The sequence below is a fragment of the Schistocerca cancellata genome, chromosome 5 (genome assembly GCF_023864275.1).
Source record: "Schistocerca cancellata isolate TAMUIC-IGC-003103 chromosome 5, iqSchCanc2.1, whole genome shotgun sequence".
NCBI classification, from domain to species: domain Eukaryota; kingdom Metazoa; phylum Arthropoda; class Insecta; order Orthoptera; family Acrididae; genus Schistocerca; species Schistocerca cancellata.
The window spans coordinates 486,241,050-486,263,007 of record NC_064630.1 but is presented as its reverse complement, the minus strand read 5'-3'; positions in this window follow the sequence as shown (position 1 = coordinate 486,263,007).

The following is a 21,958-nucleotide window of genomic DNA, read 5'->3' as shown; positions in this document are numbered from 1 at the left end:
AATAATTCTAAACAAAAATTACCTGTTTTATTTATAAGATACAACTACAATAACAATATATCAGATGAACTTTTACAAGACAGTACACAATGTCGTTCAAACACAAATGAAATTGTTTTAGCATCTACTACTGGTGTAGTAGGTGGGATTCCAACTACTATTATCCTAGATACAGGTGCAGCTGTGAGCGTTTTGTCTTTTAATTTCTATAAAAAGATGTGTGAATTGGAACCTGTGCCTGAGTTTCCTGCCCAAAACTGTAAAATAACTACTGCACTAGGTAATAAGTCATGTAGGGTTACGAAGCAAGTTTTTGTAAACATTAAAATAGGTAATGGAACCGTACAATGGCCATTCCTGGTTGTACAAAACCTTGTGACAAATTGCATATTAGGAATAGATATTATGAGCGAGAAGGACTCTATTATAGACTTCTCCAAAGGTAAATGTATTTTAAATGATAAAGGCAGTGTAATTATTATTGATTTGGACAGGAGAACTCTAAAGCATGACAAACACTGTACAGGGTACAAGGTTCAGTTAGTACTTGACAATGACATTCAAGATATGCAAACATACTCATCTGACACAGAGATAATGGACTTGAAAACATTGCTTGATCATAAGATAAGTGAAGCTACAGCTCTCGGTGTACATGAACGTATAAAACTACAGGAAGTGTTATCCAAATATTTACAAGTTTTTACCAAACGATTAGGTGTTATCAACACGTATGTATACAAGATTGAAGTTAAGCCTCACAAGATATTCTACCACAAGACATATAACGTACCGTTATCTCAACGACCTGCTGTGTGGCAAGAATTAAAACAAATGTTAGACTGGAAGGTCATTGAACCATCCACCTCACCTTATTGTAGTCCTCTACTTGTTGTCAAAAAATCAAATGGAAGCATTAGGTTAGTGTTAGACGCTCGAGCAATTAATGAAATAATTTTACCGGTTCACACAAAACCCGAAAATTTAGAAGAGCAATTACAGAAATTTCTAGATGCAAAATATTTTTCCACAATAGATCTCGCTAATTCGTTTTGGCAGGTGGGTATCACTCCTGATTCACGGAAATATACTGCATTTATGTTCGGGGGGCGAACCTATCAGTTTTGTGTTCTACCCTTCGGACTGAATGTCAGCTCTGGGGTATTCATTACAGCCCTGGATACCGTGCTTGGCGATGATTTAGTTGAGACAGTCACACACTATGTAGATGATATACTGATAGCTACACAGTATTGGAAGGAACACGTTGACACACTTCAAAGAATTTTAGAAATATACGCACACCGAGATCTTAGAGCATTTCATGCTGAATAATGTCAAAGTCATACCCATCAAAATATTGCTAAGCAACTCGAAAAACTCTGTTGTTACAACACAGATAATAAGTAGTGTAGAAATTTTCATTTCAGCGGTTCCAGAGTCGCAGTTGAAGGCAGAAGAACTCTTCTTTCAACGCGCGCCACCACCTGGAAGACGGAATATCAAAATAAAATTTATGATTACGTAGCAGTGAATGATATATTAATTTTTCACGGAACATTTGTTATTGTAGGTACCACTGACTTGGTATGACACCTGACGAACCGACAGACGTCATCTGTGAAGCGATCTTTTACTTTGAGAAATAGATTAGACGCACATCTCTCAACACGAAAAGCATCTATCAGTAGTCAAGGCCACACAGACACTCTACACACACGCAAAAAACGCGAGGAATCGAACATTTTCTCTCTCTTACTATTTTGAATATTTATTGAGTAGTGAAAACGCCTGGTCTTGCCTACTGATGTAATGAATGTTGTGTCTAACCTATCTTAATTTCAGATGACATCACAAAAAAAAAACATCGATAATATCCCAGCAAAACCGCTAAAGAGGATGTAAATATCGACAATTCATGTAATCAAACGTGACACAATGTAATAACCTATAGCTATGTAATGATGATGTAAACATGTTTATGTGCAACTATATTATGTTTATGCTAAGAAAATATGTGACGTGTGTATGTATAATTACTTATTTTTTTAACTGATGTATCATGTAACTGTTACTATGTAAAAATTTGAACAAAACGAGTGCCAAAAAGACATTGCATAGTGAACCTCTGTTCACGGACATTAACGAACATTACTAACTCTGCAACTACGCAGAAACCTATGTGAAGGAAACGGTTAATGCCATTCATTATGCATCGTACCTATGTAAACGCGATGAACGATTTCTTTGATTAATAACTACGAACATTTAGGTGAGCTATATTCAGCAAAAAACTGAAAATGTGAAGGGCATAATTCGTGCATCGTCTAGTGACATTACTACAGTACCTAACTTCAAGATGTTAACTGGATTAAATGGACACAAAGTGCCTGTCCAGAAAACAACACGACGGGTGGAAGAATTTTGGTTGGAACTTCAGGGAATGAAATGTTCTCGAAATGTGACGGACACTCTTACCTGGACTGTCCAAGGATCGACGCCAGCTATGTGCCGTCTGAGGTTCTGCAACCAAGCTTCCACGGAATGTAAAAAAAAAAAAAAACGAACTGCACGTGGACCAATTACTCGACGGGTCACGTCTGATCTGTAATAAGCAATGCTTTTAGTCACAACGAACTGCATCACAACGACTATAATGGAAATGGGAAATGGACACGCTTATGTATGAATCACGTTGTTATACAACGATGTACTGTGATCAAAAAACTTTACCACGACGATACTAACCTGTAAAAAATTATTGTGCAGCAGATGAATATGAACTGTAATAACGACACGATGTGTATAGGTCAACGCACCTGAAACATACGGACATTTTTCTTTGAAGTATTTCAAAACAATACTATGTAACTAAGAACATTCAACAATCTAAGTTGTATTGTGTTATAACAAATATTGTAAATTTAAAACTAAGTTACCTGTCATAGAATGTAGTCTTCATATGTAATCTTGGTTGAATATTTTCTTTGTGCAACGACTGAGAAACGCGCGCACACGAACAATGTGAACTGCAATACTGTGCAGCGTGATCTAACTGTACGATATAACGGCAGTGCCGGAGTCACACAGACGCTTCTGCGCATGCGCGCACTCTATCTGCCAACATAAGAACTTTTACGGCGCACCCGCGTCATTCAAATTTTGTATATAATGTGTATAATGTAAGTCATGTAAATAGTTGTAGATAACTTAGATTTTCTTGTGCCTTTAGGTGAATTGCTCGCCTGCAGGTGTGTCCTTTCGCCTCGCAATTCAGGGGGCAATATAAAGGCACATTTGCATGCCGAGCGTGAGTTTCCTCAGAAACGCGAAATATTAATTAAATAAATAATCAGTGACAAATAAATAAAGCCTATGGCACACAACTGCAGCGCTGTGTCGCTGATAAAACAAAAGCACAATTACGTTACTCTTATGTTTGATTGAGAAAAGAGAGAGCTCTGGTAGAAGTGGTGCGAGAAGCACGTATTTTATTCTATTGTCTGGCACACCGCCATATTTCATGTTATAGAAGAATACTGCGAGTTGCAACCACACTAGGCACTCGATTCTGTAAAGAATTTATATTTATAAAAGTAAGTAGGATTATGAACTGTAGGCTTATTCATTGAATATATCTGATTTAACTAACTGTGTAACTTTTTTATGTTTAGTAGACAACCACCTCTGTACGACGTATTGGCATGGCTGGCAAATTATTGAAATATTGAGATTTAGATTATGAGTCCGCACCTACCGCAGCAGTCTTTGGAAACGATTTAATTACGAAGTCCGATTATTTCAGTTTTATTTCACGGTCAACTACGAGTAACATTGCCTTTACGAAAAAGCCATTGTCAAGCGTCTGATACCGAATAATTAAACGTCCACGTTCCAGATAAGCAAATATTAATTACAATTACAATCACAATCACCATCATACAGATAGAATAATTAATATTTAAATAATATTTTTATTTTATTTATTTTATATCCACCAGACGCCACTGTCCCAAATCCCTCAGTCAGTTCTCATAAACCCTCAGTCAGTTCTAAAGCATGTGACCAAGAATGGCACAAGTGGTTTCAGTTTAATGCAGTATAGACTATGTACGAAGAAATATTTGCTGGAAGAACCGTATATTATGTGCATTTATAACATATAGGACAAAGAAGAGAAGGTAAGTAAAAAAGGCAAACCTATAATTGTAAACAGAAATAGCTAAGTCCAAACTAACTGCAAAAGAATCACTAGAAAAATTTTCAAATCTGTGTGAATTCCTAATTAACCAAACTGCTGAGGTCAATGGTCACTAGACATACACACTACTTTAACCTCTACTAACTGATGCTAAGAACAACACACACACCCATGCCCGATGGGGACTCGAACCTCCGGCAGGAGGGGCCGCGCAATCTGTGACATGGCGCCTCAAACCACGCGGAATTACTAGAAATCTCACACCCCAATATTCGCAGCTAAATAATTGTATATGTGTTGTAGGCCACTGTAGACAAGTCCGGTTCTCAAAGAATAAATTTAATTGGCAAAAGACGGAAGTTTTATTATGTTTATGACAAAAATAATTGAAGTTATTATTAGCAGTTGACAAAATATGGGTACAAATATTAACAATATGATAACTCCTTTCATCCCAAATTTTTCTGTAAATGACATTTATTTATTAAAATTTCTCTGTTGTTTTGCATTGACAAGTGGATCAGTTTAATGATCACTATACACTGCCTGACATAGCAAATGAAGCACCTAGAAACAGTTGAACATCCATGCAATTTCGTACATGTATACGCCATCAGCACGTATGTTTATAAATGATTAGAGCTGCAGTTCCTTGTGGCAGATACAGCTGCCAGAAGATTTGTGTTGCTAATGTTGTGTTGAGTTAATAATGTTAGATGTTATTGACTACTGTGAAGGGCACAAGATGCCGTGTACTCATGTAAGACTACATTATCAGCTCCTAACAGAAATTTTTTTTAGTTGTTAGTTGATTTTGGGCATCTCCCATACAGCCCAGCTCAGATGCAATGTGAAACATTCACTATGTTCTGAAAGGGGTTTTGCTGGCTAGGTGAATCGTGCAATATCCAGATTTTTGCGCCATTCGAATGTGACAGTGGCTCGATGGGAACGTGACAGCAAGCAAAATCGTCGTCAAGCTTCCAGTTGGCCATGTATGACCTCCATAATGGAGGATCGTCTTTTTGTACACCAGGCGCATTGTAACCCTTTTACACCTGCTCCTGTCATCTGAGAACAAGTAATGGACTCCTTCCAACAAACTGATCTGAGGGGTGAATGGGAATTTGGACTAAGGAGGGAGGCATGCCCGGTTAGTTCATGCGATTGTGCACAGTCACTGTGCCAGGGTGGCATAGTGGTTAGTGCACCTCCCTAGTGAGCAAGAGACGGTTCGAATCCCGTCCTTGGTGTAAATATTCATTGGTGACCTCGTTTTAGAAATTTGTGGTAGGGTCTTATGGGACCAAACTGCTGAGGTCATCGGTCCCACTACTTAATCTAACTTAAACTAACTTACGCTAAGGACGACACACACACACCCATGCCCGAGGGAGGACTCGAACCTCCGACGGGGAAAGCTGCTAGGACCGTGACAACACGCGTCAGATCGCTCGGCTGCCTCGCGCGGCATTGGTCACCTCAGTCTGCATATATATATCACAGATGTCTGAGATTTGGAAAAGTCTCTGGAGCGATATATACACTACTGGCCATTAAAATTGCTACACCACGAAGATGTGCTACAGACGCGAAATTTAACCGACAGGAAGAAGATGCTGTGATATGCAAATGATTAGCTTTTCAGAGCATGCTGACATGACGAATGTTTCCAACCGACTTCTCATACACAAACAGCAGTTGACCGGCGTTGCCTCGTGAAACGTTGTTGTGATGCATCGTGTAAGGAGGAGAAATTCGTACCATCACGTTTCCGACTTTGATAAAGGTCGGATTGTAGCCTATCGCGTTTGTGGTTTATCGTATCGTGACATTGCTGCTCGCGTTGGTCGAGATCCAATGACTGTTAGCACAATATGGAATCGGTGGGTTCAGGAGGGTAATAAGGAACGCTGTGCTGGATTCTAACCGCCTCGTATCACTAGCAGTCGAGATGACAGGCATCTTATCCTCATGGTTGTAACTGATCGTGCAGCCACGTCTCGATCCCTGAGTCAACGGATGGGGACGTTTGCAAGACAACAACCATCTGCACGATCAGTTCGACGACGCAGCAGCATGGAATATCAGCTCGGAGACCATGGCTGCGGTTACCCTTGACGCTGCATCACAGACAGGAGCGCCTGCGATGGTGCACTCAACGACGAACTTGGGTGCACGAATGGCAAAACGTCATTTTTTCCGATGAGTCCAGGTTCTGTTTACAGCATCATGATGGTCGCATCCGTGTTTGGCGACATCGCGGTGAACGCACGTTGGAAGCGTGTATTCGTCATAACCATACTGGCGTATCACCAGGCGTGATGGTAATGGGTGCTATTGGTTACACGTCTCGGTCACCTCTTGTTCGCACTGAAGACACTTTGAACAGTGGACGTTACATTTCAGATGTGTTATGACCCGTGGTTCTACCCTTCATTCGAGAGTACTTGTGTGGTGTGCGTACTGTAAGACCTTCGGTACACACACCATCAGATTATTTGACTTGTCACTCTAACGAAGTAGGCGAGTGTCAGCAATATGTCTCGTGGTCTTATCGTGGCGTGTTTATCTTCTGCCGTTAGGTCAGACGATAGAAATGCCGCTTGCACGCTTATAGTAGCAGATTGACGGTGACCAACTTTAAAAAGAACTTGATTAATTTTCACACACATTTATTAAAATAATAACAAGCATAAAAATGACTTAACTTGGTTCTGGATGCTATTTACAATTGACAATCTGAAGTTCCTTTGGTCTTGGTACGTTAATCTTATTCTCACATATCTCTGATACTTGACAAAAGTGTCTATACATTTATCTTCATGGCTATGGGGACTGAAACTTGACTATAGACTAATGCAGACTGGTGCAGACTAATGCAGACTGGCTAATCGGAGGTCTGTACACTCGTTATAATGTATCACTGCGCGAGTGTGATCCGCGAGGAGAAAAGGTTCTACTTTAGCAGCAATCTCATTGGCTGCGTTACGTATTAATACGTGGATCGGCCGAAGCAGAATTTGGTCCGTCTCTAAGACAGCGCCATCTTGTAGTGCGGAGACGGACGAGCGCTGCGCCTGCGCTGTTGTGCTTAGCGGGGCGCGCTCTAGTGGGAAAGTTGTGTACGCGCTGACTACGCGGAACTGTGTACACAACAACTTGTTTTATTCCTGTTGTGCCCAATTATCTACAGACTTGAAACTTTCAACATACCTCACAAATTGTCTCTGTCGGTCCATTATGGCCAGTAGACATCGGCTGGTACGTATTTCTCGAGTCCAAAAACTTTACCAACAGCCGTATATTTTGTGTTATTTTATATTATATAACGAATGCTGCCAGTTTCAGCAACTTGACACTGTCATCTTCAGGCCCCATACGCTATTTTCGTATCAACAAACTTATCGTATGGTGCCATAAAACTGGAAACGTAAATCCGAACCGTTATGCAACTGATTCATATGAAAGGCTGACACGCTTTGCATAAGGGTTCGGATTTACGGTTTCAGTTTTATGCACCAAACGATAAGCTTATTAATACGAAAATAGCGTATGGGGCCTGAAGATGGCAACATTGCGTCGCCGAAACTGGTAGCATTTGATATATATGAAATAAAATAGCCCAAAATATACGGCTGTTGATAAAGTTTTTTGAATCGAGAAATAGGTCACAAATGGCTGACAATGCAATATTAACTCAGTTTCTCGTCTGCTGTATGGCGAAGGGTACTTTGTGCGCCATTGCCACTTCGCCATTTTTCTGTTCCAGTCCAAATGTTTGCAGAAAGAACGATTGCTGGAAAGCCTCTGTCTGAGTTCGAATCTGTACATATTGGAGGAAGCAATATATTGGTTAACTCAGGTGAAGAGAAGTTCAAACAGTTCTGAAATTTACCACATGTCTCACTGCAATCTCGTCAAGGTGTTTCAAATCGAATGAAAAATTTCACTTACACAAGACTAAAAATCAGAAAATAATTATTTCAATAAAAATAAACATTTAATATAAACGGGTCTATAAGTATAAAATAGCGCTATTCAGACAGTTAATAAAATCTGTGACGGTGAATTTTTAATAGGTATGAAGATAATAGTAAGATTAACAATGAAAATAATTATTTAAATAAAAATATATTTTAATGTGAAGCGTTTTCTACACCGGACTAGAAACTGTAAAATCATTTCTCCTAGCTCCATACAGATCTCTAACCAGATACAGATAGTTCCGAAAAATTGTGATAGCGAAATTTTAATAGCTATGAAAATTCTTGTAAGATTTATAACGAAAAATGTGGGGCGCATGTACGGTAATAGATAGTAGCTGAGACGTGAATTGTTCATCCGTCAATTATGTACTGCAAGCGCCAAAAATTTTCAAAACTATCTGTATGGGGTTAGGAATCTGTTTTTGGCTAAGAGAAATTATTTTATATTTTTAGTCTGATATAAAAAATTGCATTATTACAAATAGAACTATACACAAAAGACTAGATAGAAAATAACCAAAGGGCGGTAAACAAAAATTTTTGTCTTCAGTAGTGATAAAGTTATGTGATCCATTCAGAACACGAGCTTATTAATGAAAAGAATAATGTAGGAATAGCAGAATGTCATTTACTACAGCAGATAAAATTCTCCGCAATGAAAGACATGTTTGAAATCTTGGCGAGAGACAGACGAGAAGTGAACAATAGGGACAAAAAAGAAAAAGAGAAAAAATGTCAAGAAGTGTTTCAGACAGGATTGCAGCTATTACATCCTCGTTCAATTTATACATCGAAGACAAAGGAAAACTTCAGGGCACGAATAAAAATAGTTGTGGAAACATACTCACTAATTATCGTTTGCAAACTTGGATGCCAAGCCGAAACGAATTTCTCGAATGAGAAAATTTTTTGTGTATCCTACATTTATCATTAATCTAGCGATTGATCACTTGTAATCGTTATCAAAGTTTCCCTAAGTGATTTAAGAGACTACGTATTCTTGATATTGCGGAAGCATGGTCCCGGAGTGATTTTTAGAAAACCATCCGCTGCAAAAAAAAAAAAAAAGTCTTCACAACATTTCAAGCGTAGAAGCTTTTGCTGGTCGAAAACAAGGAACATTTATAACTGTTGGCTGGAAAGAAGAAAGTAATTAACAAACAATTTGGTTAAGGAAATGTTGAGGAGAAGCAGCGGGAGATTGCTAGCTAACTGAACATCAAAAGTGGGAAGAATAGTTAAAAAGAAAGAAAAGGAGAGCAGCATTTAACAATCTGTCGACGACAACGTCTTCAGAGACGAAGTACAAACTCCGACTATACCACAGTTTGGTGTAATATCTCGTATGTTTTCCGTCTTGTATCGCGAGTAGGAAATACGTCGTAAACTTTTAATAAAATCTTAAAATAGTAACTTAATGAGTACCTCGATCTGAGATAGTATAAAGTCGCAGATAATCATATACGTACGAAAAAGGGAGTTGGAGCTACAGATTTACGCTATACGTTGCTTTGCAGCCGGCGCCTCCATGTTAGATGCCCCATAACATTAGCGTACTACTGTTTACGTTTATTTGGTTCAAATGTTTCGGAGCACTATGGGACTTAACAAAAAATGGTTCAAATGGCTCTGAGCACTATGGGACTAGAACTTAGAACAACTTAAACCTAACTAACCTAACGACATCACACACATCCATGCCCGAGGCAGGATTCGAACCTGCAACCGTAGCAGCCGCGCGGTTCTGGACTGAGGCGCCTAGAACCGCTCGGCCACCGCGGCCGGCTACGTTTATTTCTTGTTCTTAATTTCTGTCGTGAGCACACAAGAGTTGTTTTAAACAGTACATGTTACAGCGGTTTTTTAATACAACAGCGTCAGGAAGGCATTTTCAGACATTTTCTGGTCTTGAATGCATATTTGATCCAGTAAAACGACGCATTTAGCCTCATTTATGTAACTTACTTTTTCTTATACATTTCGAATAACCAAGAACAAAACTGTGTGACACAAAAGGCTGGTTTTGTAATCAGACAATTTCCTTAAAACGGACTGACGGAACCGACGTTCGGTCTACGCTCCCGAAAATGAAACATATTTGTTATGTTTGGTCGATTTCCAGTGTTTTCTTCTCACCGCGTTAATCGAGAGAGCTTTTCGGGTTTGACTAATAAGAAATCTAAAGTCAAATGACGGAAATACTACGGAAAACCAGCCAAAATTCGTTCACTGGCGGAAAAAATTGGTACACCGTTTTAGAAGTTTCCAATTCGCTCAAGATTTACTGTTGCAGCAGTGCGTATGAGGTACATGAAGTTATTACATTTACCGATCAATAGTAGAAGCAGTTCCGAAGTACAAGGTACCGACCCATGCTGCAACACTAATATTAGCACGTGGCGTACCCCCCACGAGCGGCAAGGCAGGCGCTGACTGTGGTACCAAGTCGGTCGTGCAGACGGCGAATACTGTCCTTGCATACGATATGCCACTGATGCTCTACCTGTTCACGTGGTTCTGTCAGAGTGGATGGCTGACGAGTCACACTAGCCACTTTCCGTCCCATTGTATCCCAGACGTCCTCGACTGAAGTCTGGAGATCACGCTGACCAGGGAACTTGCTGCACCTCTTGCAGAACGCGTTGAGTTTCACGGGCAGTGTGTGGAGAGCATTATACTGTTGGAACAACACATCATCTTCCTGTTGTATAACGGCAAAGAACGGGTCTAACAACATCCCGCACGTACCGTGCGCTGGTTAGTGTCCCCTCCAGAAACACCTAAGGTGCACGAGAGTTGTAGCTTATCGCACTTACACCATAAGGCCTGGCATGGGATACGTGTTGTAAAACCCCAATAAACCCGAAAACCCAAATAAGAATGTCATGATAATTTAAAGTAGGGAACAGTGTTATCCTGAAAGGTACGACAACTTTGACAATAATATAACACCTTAAAGTTTTGATGAACACCAATTTCAATAATTAGTGAGTAATTTAAGTCCGAAGTAATATGTTGGTCAGAGATAACATTTATTGTGAATGAGAGTTGTAAACGCGGCGAAAAGGAAATTCAATGCGTCTACAATGCTCGATCATGGAAATGTTAATCGTGTGCTAGCTTGCTTGTTATCAAGTCGTGAGAGAGCACCGTTTGTTATAGTACTACAAACGGAACGCTACGAGATTGTTTCTGTTCAAAAAAAAAAAAAAAATACTATTGCGTGATAGAAATGCTCGGACTTTGTTCTCAGTTAATCTGACTTGAGAACTTGAACTGAAGTGATATTCTGACAGTGCACGACGAGTTAATGAACTTTAATTATTGGAGATATTATTGTTGCACTCAACTTTCATCAAAGTGAACAGTTACAGCGAAGAATGGACATAGTATCGAAGACTGCAATACCTGATTAGCCTTGATTAGGAAACATTTATACGACCAAACGAAGATAATACAAATACGACGATTGTAAAAGTAATTGTCACGATCACCGAACTGAAAAGAATCGTAATTGATCTGATCCATCGGTGTGTGTATGTGGTGTGATGATTATAAACTAACTGCTTAGAAGGAACTATAAAAATTGTTCGACGGTAGTGGAAATCTCACGTGTTGGCTCCATAATTAATTGAACTGTGTGATAGTTGATGATCAAATTTAATTAACATTGAGCATTGAAAGGAGTATTTTGCCGAAATAATATTACGACGCACGAAAGCAAGATAGCATTATAGATTATCTCTGGATTTGCGTCGTGCCGTAGTGAAGAATTCTGCCTAGCAACTGATACTGAACCGCAAATAAATTTTTCCTCGCTTCAGTGGTGTGAAACGACGCCGGTGATGAATGATTCACTCAATACTGCAATAACTAACTAACCGGGCTTAGTAAATCATAAAACGATAACAGACAATTAAAGTCAGCAGTTCGCATCGCTGAGAAGACTGTGCGGACTCGCAAACGGACGTTCATACATTACGCGAGGAAGAATTTTCTGTAGAGATTTTCAGGTGCAGTTTCGTGTTATCCGACGGGGACAACCATCACTGCGTGTCGCGTCTCCATTCCAACGACCGAGCTGTAGCAGTAGCGGCTCAACATCAACAGCGACAGCAAAAGGGGAGAGGGGACGTCACAGTGTGTCTTGGATGAATGCACTCCACGAGACATTACTCACCAGGTCTACGTCGTACGCACAAAGGGCATCAGTTGCGTCAGACAGAATTTGCTTTCATCGCTGAAGATCACGGCGCGCCATTTCATCTACCAACTGATCCTCTGACGGCACCAGTTGAGTCGTGCTATGGAGCCCTCGTATGTGCAGCTGTACGGTCTGCCACCGCTGTCCTCAGAATATGACGATCCTGGCAGGCGTCTGTTCTCCGTGGATGTCCAGAACCTCGTCTACGGGTGTCGTTGCGCAACTAATGCAGTACGTCCAACTTGTGTGGGAGTTGTCCGAAAGGACCGCCCCGCGACTCGGAAGACCACAATTTGCCCACTTTAAAAATCGCTCAGTTGGCTGTAGGAAGCATGAGTGCGTCTCTGTGGCATGGTCGTCTGCTTGCTTTATACTTTTACACCACACTGAGCCTTCTGGCTATGAGCATTGAAACGCGTACGTTCCATATGTATTCATTACCAGCGATGGCGAGGCATGACAGAATCACTGACCAGAGAGTTATTTATCGTTGCTAATCTGCGCTTGACCGCGCGAGACGACAGTAGTAGCACGTTGCGAGTCGGCAGGAACAGTTGCGAGTTGCACTCTGTCTGCAGTAGTAGTCAGTGCTAGCGTGTGGCGAGTCGGCAGAGGGAGGAGTCAGTCGGCAGTAGTTGTAGCGAGTGGACGGTTGTACTGAGCGGGCGTCGGCATGCGTCGACGGCGTGCTGTTCTTCCGAATCTGGTCAGGATTGTGGTGGACGATATGTATTATTGTAGAAGGTAATGAAGCAGCATTGTGCTCAGCTAATAATGTATGGTAATTGTAATTAATTTGTTCAAGAAATGCCCCAATAATAATTTTTATAAAGTAAATCTTTTAAAGAAAATTAATCATTTCAATTTAAAGAATTTTTCCACTCTTTTGAAGAAAAAGCATTCATTTCAATTCAAAGAATAATTCCTATGCATTTCCTCCAAGAATCAGAATTAAATATACGCCAGCATTGCACGAAGCTGTGCCAAAAAATAAGAGCAGATATAGATGCAGTTTTACTGAGGTAAGAATTTTGGTTTAATTATTTCACAGGGCCGTAGGTCAGCGCAGCTGCCCTTATAAAATTTGTCAGGTTTAATTATTTCTGTTCAGATGTTACATTCAGTTCATGCTTCATTATTTAATTAACATTATTGTGGGTTTTATGAGCGATGTTCATTCGTTAATGTTTGTGGAGAGTTTACATTCGGGACATTGTTATTCTTTAATTTTGCAAGTAAGTTACGTTTGTGTCATTTTTATTATTCAGTTTTGTGCGAAGACAACATCTGGCACATTCTTTTATAATCATTGACTTTTAATATTTTCACGGGGAGGTTACAGCATTCCCTATTGAAAGGTAGACACGGATGGCGCTCTGGTAGTTATGCCAATAAGCTATTCGCTGGCGGACGACGTTGAGACCATTATCAGTTCATCCATTATGCCCCAGGTGGCATATGCCGTGATCGGATGAAAATCGACGGCGTGTTCCCACGTGTGTTAACTTTTTTCGGCAATGTATTTATAAGAGACAAATTCGCCTGATTGACTCCACTTACGAATGAAACGTAATTCCTTTGCATTCTACACTATAGTCAGAATAAGTACACCCGTAAATGATACAATCAGGCGTTTTTGATCAAAACACTTCCATCAGAAACTAATATTTGCGACAACTTACACATGGCGGACGTAGGCTTCGTGACGTCATGACACCTTCCCCTGCTATACCTCCGTGCAGATAAGGATCAAATGTAGATCTCTGCCTGCTTTCTCACGTTTTCTCTTCCGTAAGGGAAAACGATATGTATCCATTTTTTAGAGAGAGTGGTCTATAGTACCCATTGTACCGAAATGCATCATGAAGCTTATCTAGTTAATATTTAATAATAATGATTAAATTCTGAAGTGATAATAGATTAACGTTGCATAATGAAACTAGTCTTAGAATAAACAAACAATAAGTGTATAAAGCATTTTATTATTTTACAAACGATATTATTCCCCTTTAATCTTGAATGCCCAGATCCTCTCAACTCCGCAGTACAAATGGCTCTGAGCACTATGGGAGTTAACTGCTGAGGTCATCAGTCCCCTAGAACTTAGAACTACTTAAACCTAACTAACCTAACGACATCACACACATCCATGCCAGAGGCAGGATTCGAACCTGCGACCGTAGCGGTCGCGCGATTCCACACTGCAGCGCCTAGAACCCCTCGGCTACACCGGCCGGCTCCGCAGTACAAATAGTTTTTGTGAGATCTTGGCTTATTGAACTGCCTTTCGAGGGGTGCGCAAATCTAAGTTGTAAAAGCAAGGCGCATCACCATTTAAAAAATATCCATTTTTATAGCTTTCTCAGCACAGAGTTATACTACTTCATCGTCTTCGCCTAAAAGCACAGATCGGAAATTATTCCTTTCAGTAACATGTTTTTTCACGATGCTCGGCAGGAACGCTACAGTAAACGGGAAAAAAGCCGGGAGCCTAGAAATCGATACCGTATTCCAAGGCTTAGGCTGTATTTCTGCGTCAGCCGCTACTAATGCGAGCCTGCTGTCAAACGAAATAGAAAGCAGAATATTTACTGACAGCTCTCAAAGATTTAGTTTCAAGACCGAAGTGATCAGTCTGCTTATACCAAGGCCAGGGGTAGATTACCGCGCTGTCAGCATTCCATGACCTCGCCGGCATCACTCCTATGTGCGGAGAACCAGAATTTACTGGTACCTCAGACACGGCCAAACCATATTCTTACTTCGAAAAAATCGCATCCTTCTTTCACAGAAAAGGCGTAGTGTGAATTCTTCTACTCTACTTCCCACAAATGATTAGTACCTGCAAGTAATAGCTGAAAATCTTCTGCGCTTCCTTAACCTAATGACAGCTTAACAAAAAAGAAACAACAGCGCTCTTGTAAAACATCAGTTTTAGTATTACTTCCATACTAAATCGTAGCATTTCCAGGCCCAAATCGTTAAGTCTTTATCAATCTACAGGGTGATTCAAAAAGAATACCACAACTTTAGGAATTTAAAACTCTGAAACGACAAAAGGCAGAGCTAAGCACTATCTGTCGGCAAATTAAGGGAGCTACAAAGTTTCATTTAGTTGTACATTTGTTCGCTTGAGGCGCTGTTGACTAGGCGTCAGCGTCATTTGATGCTAAGATGGCGACCGCTCAACAGAAAGCTTTTTGTGTTATTGAGTACGGCAGAAGTGAATGGACGACAGTTGTTCAGCGTGCATTTCGAACGAAGTATGGTGTTAAACCTCCTGATAGGTGGTGTATTAAACGTTGGTATAAACAGTTTACAGAGAATGGGTGTTTGTGCAAAGGGAAAAGTTCTGGACGGCCGAGAACGAGTGATGAAAATGTAGCACGCATCCAGCAAGCATTTGTTCGCAGCCCAGGAAAATCGACTCGCAGAGCTAGCAGAGAGCTGCAAATTCCACAATCAACTGTATGGAGAGTCCTACGAGAAAGGTTAGTTATGAAACCTTATCGTCTGAAATTGGTTCAAGCACTGTCTGCAGCTGATAAGATTAAAAGAATCGATTTCTGTGATTTTATCCTTGCTCAAATGGAAACAGATGAATCTTTCGTTTCAAAGATTGTGTTTAGGGATGAAGCAACTTTCCACACTAACGGGAAAGTCAACCGTCACAATGTCTGTATATGGGGCACTGAGAATCCGCGGGAAACAACTCAGTATGAACGTGACTCGCCTAAGGTGAACGTTTTCTGTGCCATTTCAGCCAATAAAGTTTTTGGTCTCTTTTTCTTCGAAGGTGCTACTGTAACTGGACTACAGTATCTGGAGATGTTAGAGAATTGGCTGTTCCCTCAGCTCAAACAAGAAGCACAACTATTCATATTTCAGCAGGATGGAGCGCCACCACATTGGCACTTATCTGTCCGTAACTACCTGAACGTCAACTGCCCGAGGCGATGGATCGGCCGCCAGGCAGCCCGTGACAGAGCACTTCATCACTGGCCTCCAAGAAGCCCTGATCTTACCCCCTGCGATTATTTCTTATGGGGGTATGTTAAGGATATGGTGTTTCGGCCACCTCTCCCAGCCACCATTGATGATTTGAAACGAGAAATAAAAGCAGCTATTCAAACTGTTACGCCTGATATGCTACAGAGAGTGTGGAACGAGTTGGAGTATCCGGTTGATATTGCTCGAGTGTCTGGAGTGGGCCATATTGAACATCTCTGAACTCGTTTTTGAGTGAAAAAAAACCTTTTTAAATACTCTTTGTAATGATGTATAACAGAAGGTTATATTATGTTTCTTTCATTAAATACACATTTTTAAAGTTGTGGTATTCTTTTTGAATCACCCTGTATAAAATATCAAATGATTGCTCCTTTTTTTCACCTTGCTGATATATTTCGTCTTATCGTGTTGGAATGATATTTCGTTCTTTCTTGGTATTCTTACGTGATAGACATATTACACATGTTCTTGATGTGAGATGGTGAGGGACACAGTCTCAAGTGTACCTTCGTGAGAGCAAAAATCATTATAAAATTGTTGTGTCATAACTATTTGAAAAACGTAAGCCTTCACTTCAGAAAATGTCACATCTCTTCGAATATTCTGGGCTATGACATCATTGTCGGATGAATTTCTTATCGAAACTCTCGGAGAAACTACAAGCACTCTTCTTCAACAGTGATCCTCCACAGACAGGGACGAACGGTTGGGTTCCTATAAGGAATCCGTTCGACCACAGCATAATGGCCCAGAGTATTTTAATGAGTGTGCGCACTATTTGCCTCGATTGTCGTCACTTTGCAGAGTTAAGAACTCTCATTTTCTATTTACTGTTCAAAAGTTAATCCCCTTTTTCTGTTTCAGGTGAGACTATCGTAATATTTACAGACAGACAGCATTTTGTCGCAGGAGACCTCAGTGATCTTGTTTTGTTATTTCATTAACAAAACCGCCTAATCACGCTATATTAATAATAGGTATGTTTCGACTGAATTAGCTCATGTTAAGAATTAAAACCGAAATACAGGACTATTTCTATCAATAGCGTCAGCTTCCGTGCTTCAGTATAACTGTTCTAGTTGTGTACATACCTGTCACATATGCAGACAAGTAGCTCCGGGCTCGAAAGTTACCGTATGACAATACATATGTAAAAATATAATTCAAGGGGTACCTACTAGATTCAGCAGCAAGAACAAACCTAGAGGGTCCATCTTCTAGCGATTTCAGAAAAGTGCATACGTATCATTTTACGTGACCTGAAGACAAAAAACGTCTTACAGAATAATAAAATGTTGTCCAAAACACAAAAATTAATGGGGTGTAATACATACCCGACTTCTCATTCACATTGATGCCACAAATACACTCCTGGAAATTGAAATAAGAACACCGTGAATTCATTGTCCCAGGAAGGGGAAACTTTATTGACACATTCCTGGGGTCAGATACATCACATGATCACACTGACAGAACCACAGGCACATAGACACAGGCAACAGAGCATGCACAATGTCGGCACTAGTACTGTGTATATCCACCTTTCGCAGCAATGCAGGCTGCTATTCTCCCATGGAGACGATCGTAGAGATGCTGGATGTAGTCCTGTGGAACGGCTTGCCATGCCATTTCCACCTGGCGCCTCAGTTGGACCAGCGTTCGTGCTGGACGTGCAGACCGCGTGAGACGACGCTTCATCCAGTCCCAAACATGCTCAATGGGGGACAGATCCGGAGATCTTGCTGGCCAGGGTAGTTGACTTACACCTTCTAGAGCACGTTGGGTGGCACGGGATACATGCGGACGTGCATTGTCCTGTTGGAACAGCAAGTTCCCTTGCCGGTCTAGGAATGGTAGAACGATGGGTTCGATGACGGTTTGGATGTACCGTGCACTATTCAGTGTCCCCTCGACGATCACCAGTGGTGTACGGCCAGTGTAGGAGATCGCTCCCCACACCATGATGCCGGGTGTTGGCCCTGTGTGCCTCGGTCGTATGCAGTCCTGATTGTGGCGCTCACCTGCACGGCGCCAAACACGCATACGACCATCATTGGCACCAAGGCAGAAGCGACTCTCATCGCTGAAGACGACACGTCTCCATTCGTCCCTCCATTCACGCCTGTCGCGACACCACTGGAGGCGGGCTGCACGATGTTGGGGCGTGAGCGGAAGACGGCCTAACGGTGTGCGGGACCGTAGCCCAGCTTCATGGAGACGGTTGCGAATGGTCCTCGCCGATACCCCAGGAGCAACAGTGTCCCTAATTTGCTGGGAAGTGGCGGTGCGGTCCCCTACGGCACTGCGTAGGATCCTACGGTCTTGGCGTGCATCCGTGCGTCGCTGCGGTCCGGTCCCAGGTCGACGGGCACGTGCACCTTCCGCCGACCACTGGCGACAACATCGATGTACTGTGGAGACCTCACGCCCCACGTGTTGAGCAATTCGGTGGTACGTCCACCCGGCCTCCCGCATGCCCACTATACGCCCTCGCTCAAAGTCCGTCAACTGCACATACGGTTCACGTCCACGCTGTCGCGGCATGCTACCAGTGTTAAAGACTGCGATGGAGCTCCGTATGCCACGGCAAACTGGCTGACACTGACGGCGGCGGTGCACAAATGCTGCGCAGCTAGCGCCATTCGACGGCCAACACCGCGGGTCCTGGTGTGTCCGCTGTGCCGTGCGTGTGATCATTGCTTGTACAGCCCTCTCGCAGTGTCCGGAGCAAGTATGGTGGGTCTGACACACCGGTGTCAATGTGTTCTTTTTTCCATTTCCAGGAGTGTATATTGAAAACGTTGGTCCGCAGAGCCGCTACCCTGACGGCACGGATGGCATGTTGTGTGCCTACCCTTTGGCGCCGCGCGAAGCAGTTGGAAGTGTAAGTAGGCTGTTTAGGTTTTTGTGTTGTAACGCCATGTAGCACTCTATATGAAAATCACTGACTGTGCTGTGTGCAGTCTGTGGCTGGTTCGCATTGTTGGAATTTGCTATCGTAGTGTTGGGCAGTTGGCTGTTAACAGAGCGTAGCGCTGCGCAGTTGGAGGTGAGCCGCCAGCAGTGGCGGATGTGGGGAGTGAGATGGCGGAGTTTTGAGAGCGGATGATCTGGACGTGTGTCCATCAGAGAGAGTAAATTTCTAAGACTGGATGGCATGAACTGATATATATATTATGACTTTTGAACACTATTAAGGGAAATACATTGTTTGTTCTCTATCAAAATCTTTCAGTTGCTAACTATGCCTATCATTAGTTAGTGCCTTCAGTAGTTAGAATATTTTATTCAGCTGGCAGTATTGGCGCTCGCTGTATTGCAGTAGTTTGAGTAACGATGATTTTTATGAGGTAAGTGATTTACGAAAGGTATAGGTTATTGTTCGTCAGGGCCATTCGTTTGTAGGGATTATTAAAAGTCAGATTGCGTTGCGCTAAAAATATTGTGTGTCAGTTTAAGCACAGGCATTTACAATTTTTCTAAGGGGACGTTTCATATGTCGACCCTTAGTCGAGGATACCTCACTGGAATCTTCTGATTTTTTCTTGTAGTTTGTGTAATTAGTGTAGCTATTGTTTATTGCTAGTGCGTAATTATAGAGAGAATTTCCTTTGTAGTTGTAGTTTTTTATTGTTGTACAGTAAAACAGTTGCACCAAGTATTTCGCAGCTGCCCTTGCAATTAACTAGATATTATTTTCTTATTTTTGCTCTTTTCTTATTTTTGCTCTTCTAATTGTGCTTTTCTTGTTATCGTGTGAAATACGTGATAATTATGGCAAGTAAAAAACGTAACACTAGGCTCCAAAGTAAACTGAGAAATGACAGTGAAGACGAAAGCGGTGTGTTAGCGCCACCGTGTAATGAATGTTCTAAGTAGTAATTTGGTAATTGTACATAGGGAAATGGAGTGGGCTGCAAATAATGGTGTTGACAGTGAAACAATTAGCGAACAGGGAAGCATTATCGATCGATCAGTAAGCAACAGCTCGCCTCAGTAATTCGAGATGACAGGACACAACCTTGCAAATACTGTAGATTCAGGTTTTGCTTCCTCACCGTTTTCTCAAATAAGTCAAGATACATTTTCTGCTCTTCAAAATACGAATATTTGGGGTTCAAATGCACTGCCGAATAGCACTGAGGAACATGTTTCAGACACCAGTGCATTGTTATTACAATTAATGCAACAAATGGGAAAAAAGCTTCAAAAGTTAGACACAATGGAACAAAATCTTCAAAAGTTAGACACAATGGAACAAAATCCGAGACAAACACAGCAACAGCTTCAAAAGTTAGACACAATGGAACAAACGCTTGAACAAACACGTGAAGGTTCAACTGCTGAGTTACTTAAAATCGAATCGAAATGTCAAAAGGTCTGTAATGACGTAAAAACACAAATTTTTGAGCATTTTCAACCTATTTTTTCGCGTCATGAAAATGCATTACAGAATCACGAAGCAGCCATAAAAGAACTGCAAACCATTGTTCATGAAAATCACGACACCTTGCAAGCTAAAATTGACTCACTTGCATCTATCGATTCGGTTATGCAACTTGCAAAATCTCAGGAAAACTTAAAGGACATAGTAGATACGATTTGAACACAAATGGACACTCTGAAACTTGGTTCAGAAAAACACACTGAGGAAATCAGTTCACTATCGGGGAAAGTAGCCCAACTTTCGGATCAGTTCACTAACTTATCTACAAAGGTAGATGATGATCTGAATGACACGAGACCCGTAGCCTTCACTGACAAAGGAGAGTATGAACAAATTAGAAAATTCAAACAAAATCAAAATCAAATCAATACACAGTACAAAAGAGAAATCCGGGAAGTACAAGATCAGTTGACGCAGGTAATACAAGAATTACATATTTCAGAGGACACTCGCGCTCCAATACGGGAAGAGGGACATAGAAATACGGAACAGCCACAAAATATTAACACAGGGCATTTCGGAAATTATGAAAGAAATTGGCAAGGTACACCGAATTTTGAGATGGAACCGCCGAAAAGAAATAACAATGACCGATATGCGACTCGCCGACATGATGATTTTGACTATAAGCTGTTCATTACTACACGTAAATTCAAAACATTTAAGAATTCTGGCAACGGCATTCATCCACAAGCATGGCTCCATCAATTCTCTCATTGTTATCCTCCCAACTGGTCATTGGAGCACAGGTTAGAAATTATGTGTGGCTACTTAGAGAATGAACCAGCTGTAAGAATGCGATCGGTCATTCACGATTGACACAGTGAAGGAGAATTTTATCATGCCTTCCTCTCAGCATATTAGTCTCAAGCTACTCAAGACCGAGTAAAACATAGCATCATAATGATGAAACATTTCGAACAATCTTAATTTTCCAGTCTTGTCAAATATTTTGAAGACATGTTACATAAGAATCAGTATCTTTCAAACCCATACAGCTCCTCAGAACTCATCCGCATGTGCTTAATCAAATTGTCCTTAGATGTCGACAAATCTTTCATCGAATGAAAGAAGGAAGCACAAAAGTATCAAGAAAATTTCAGGAA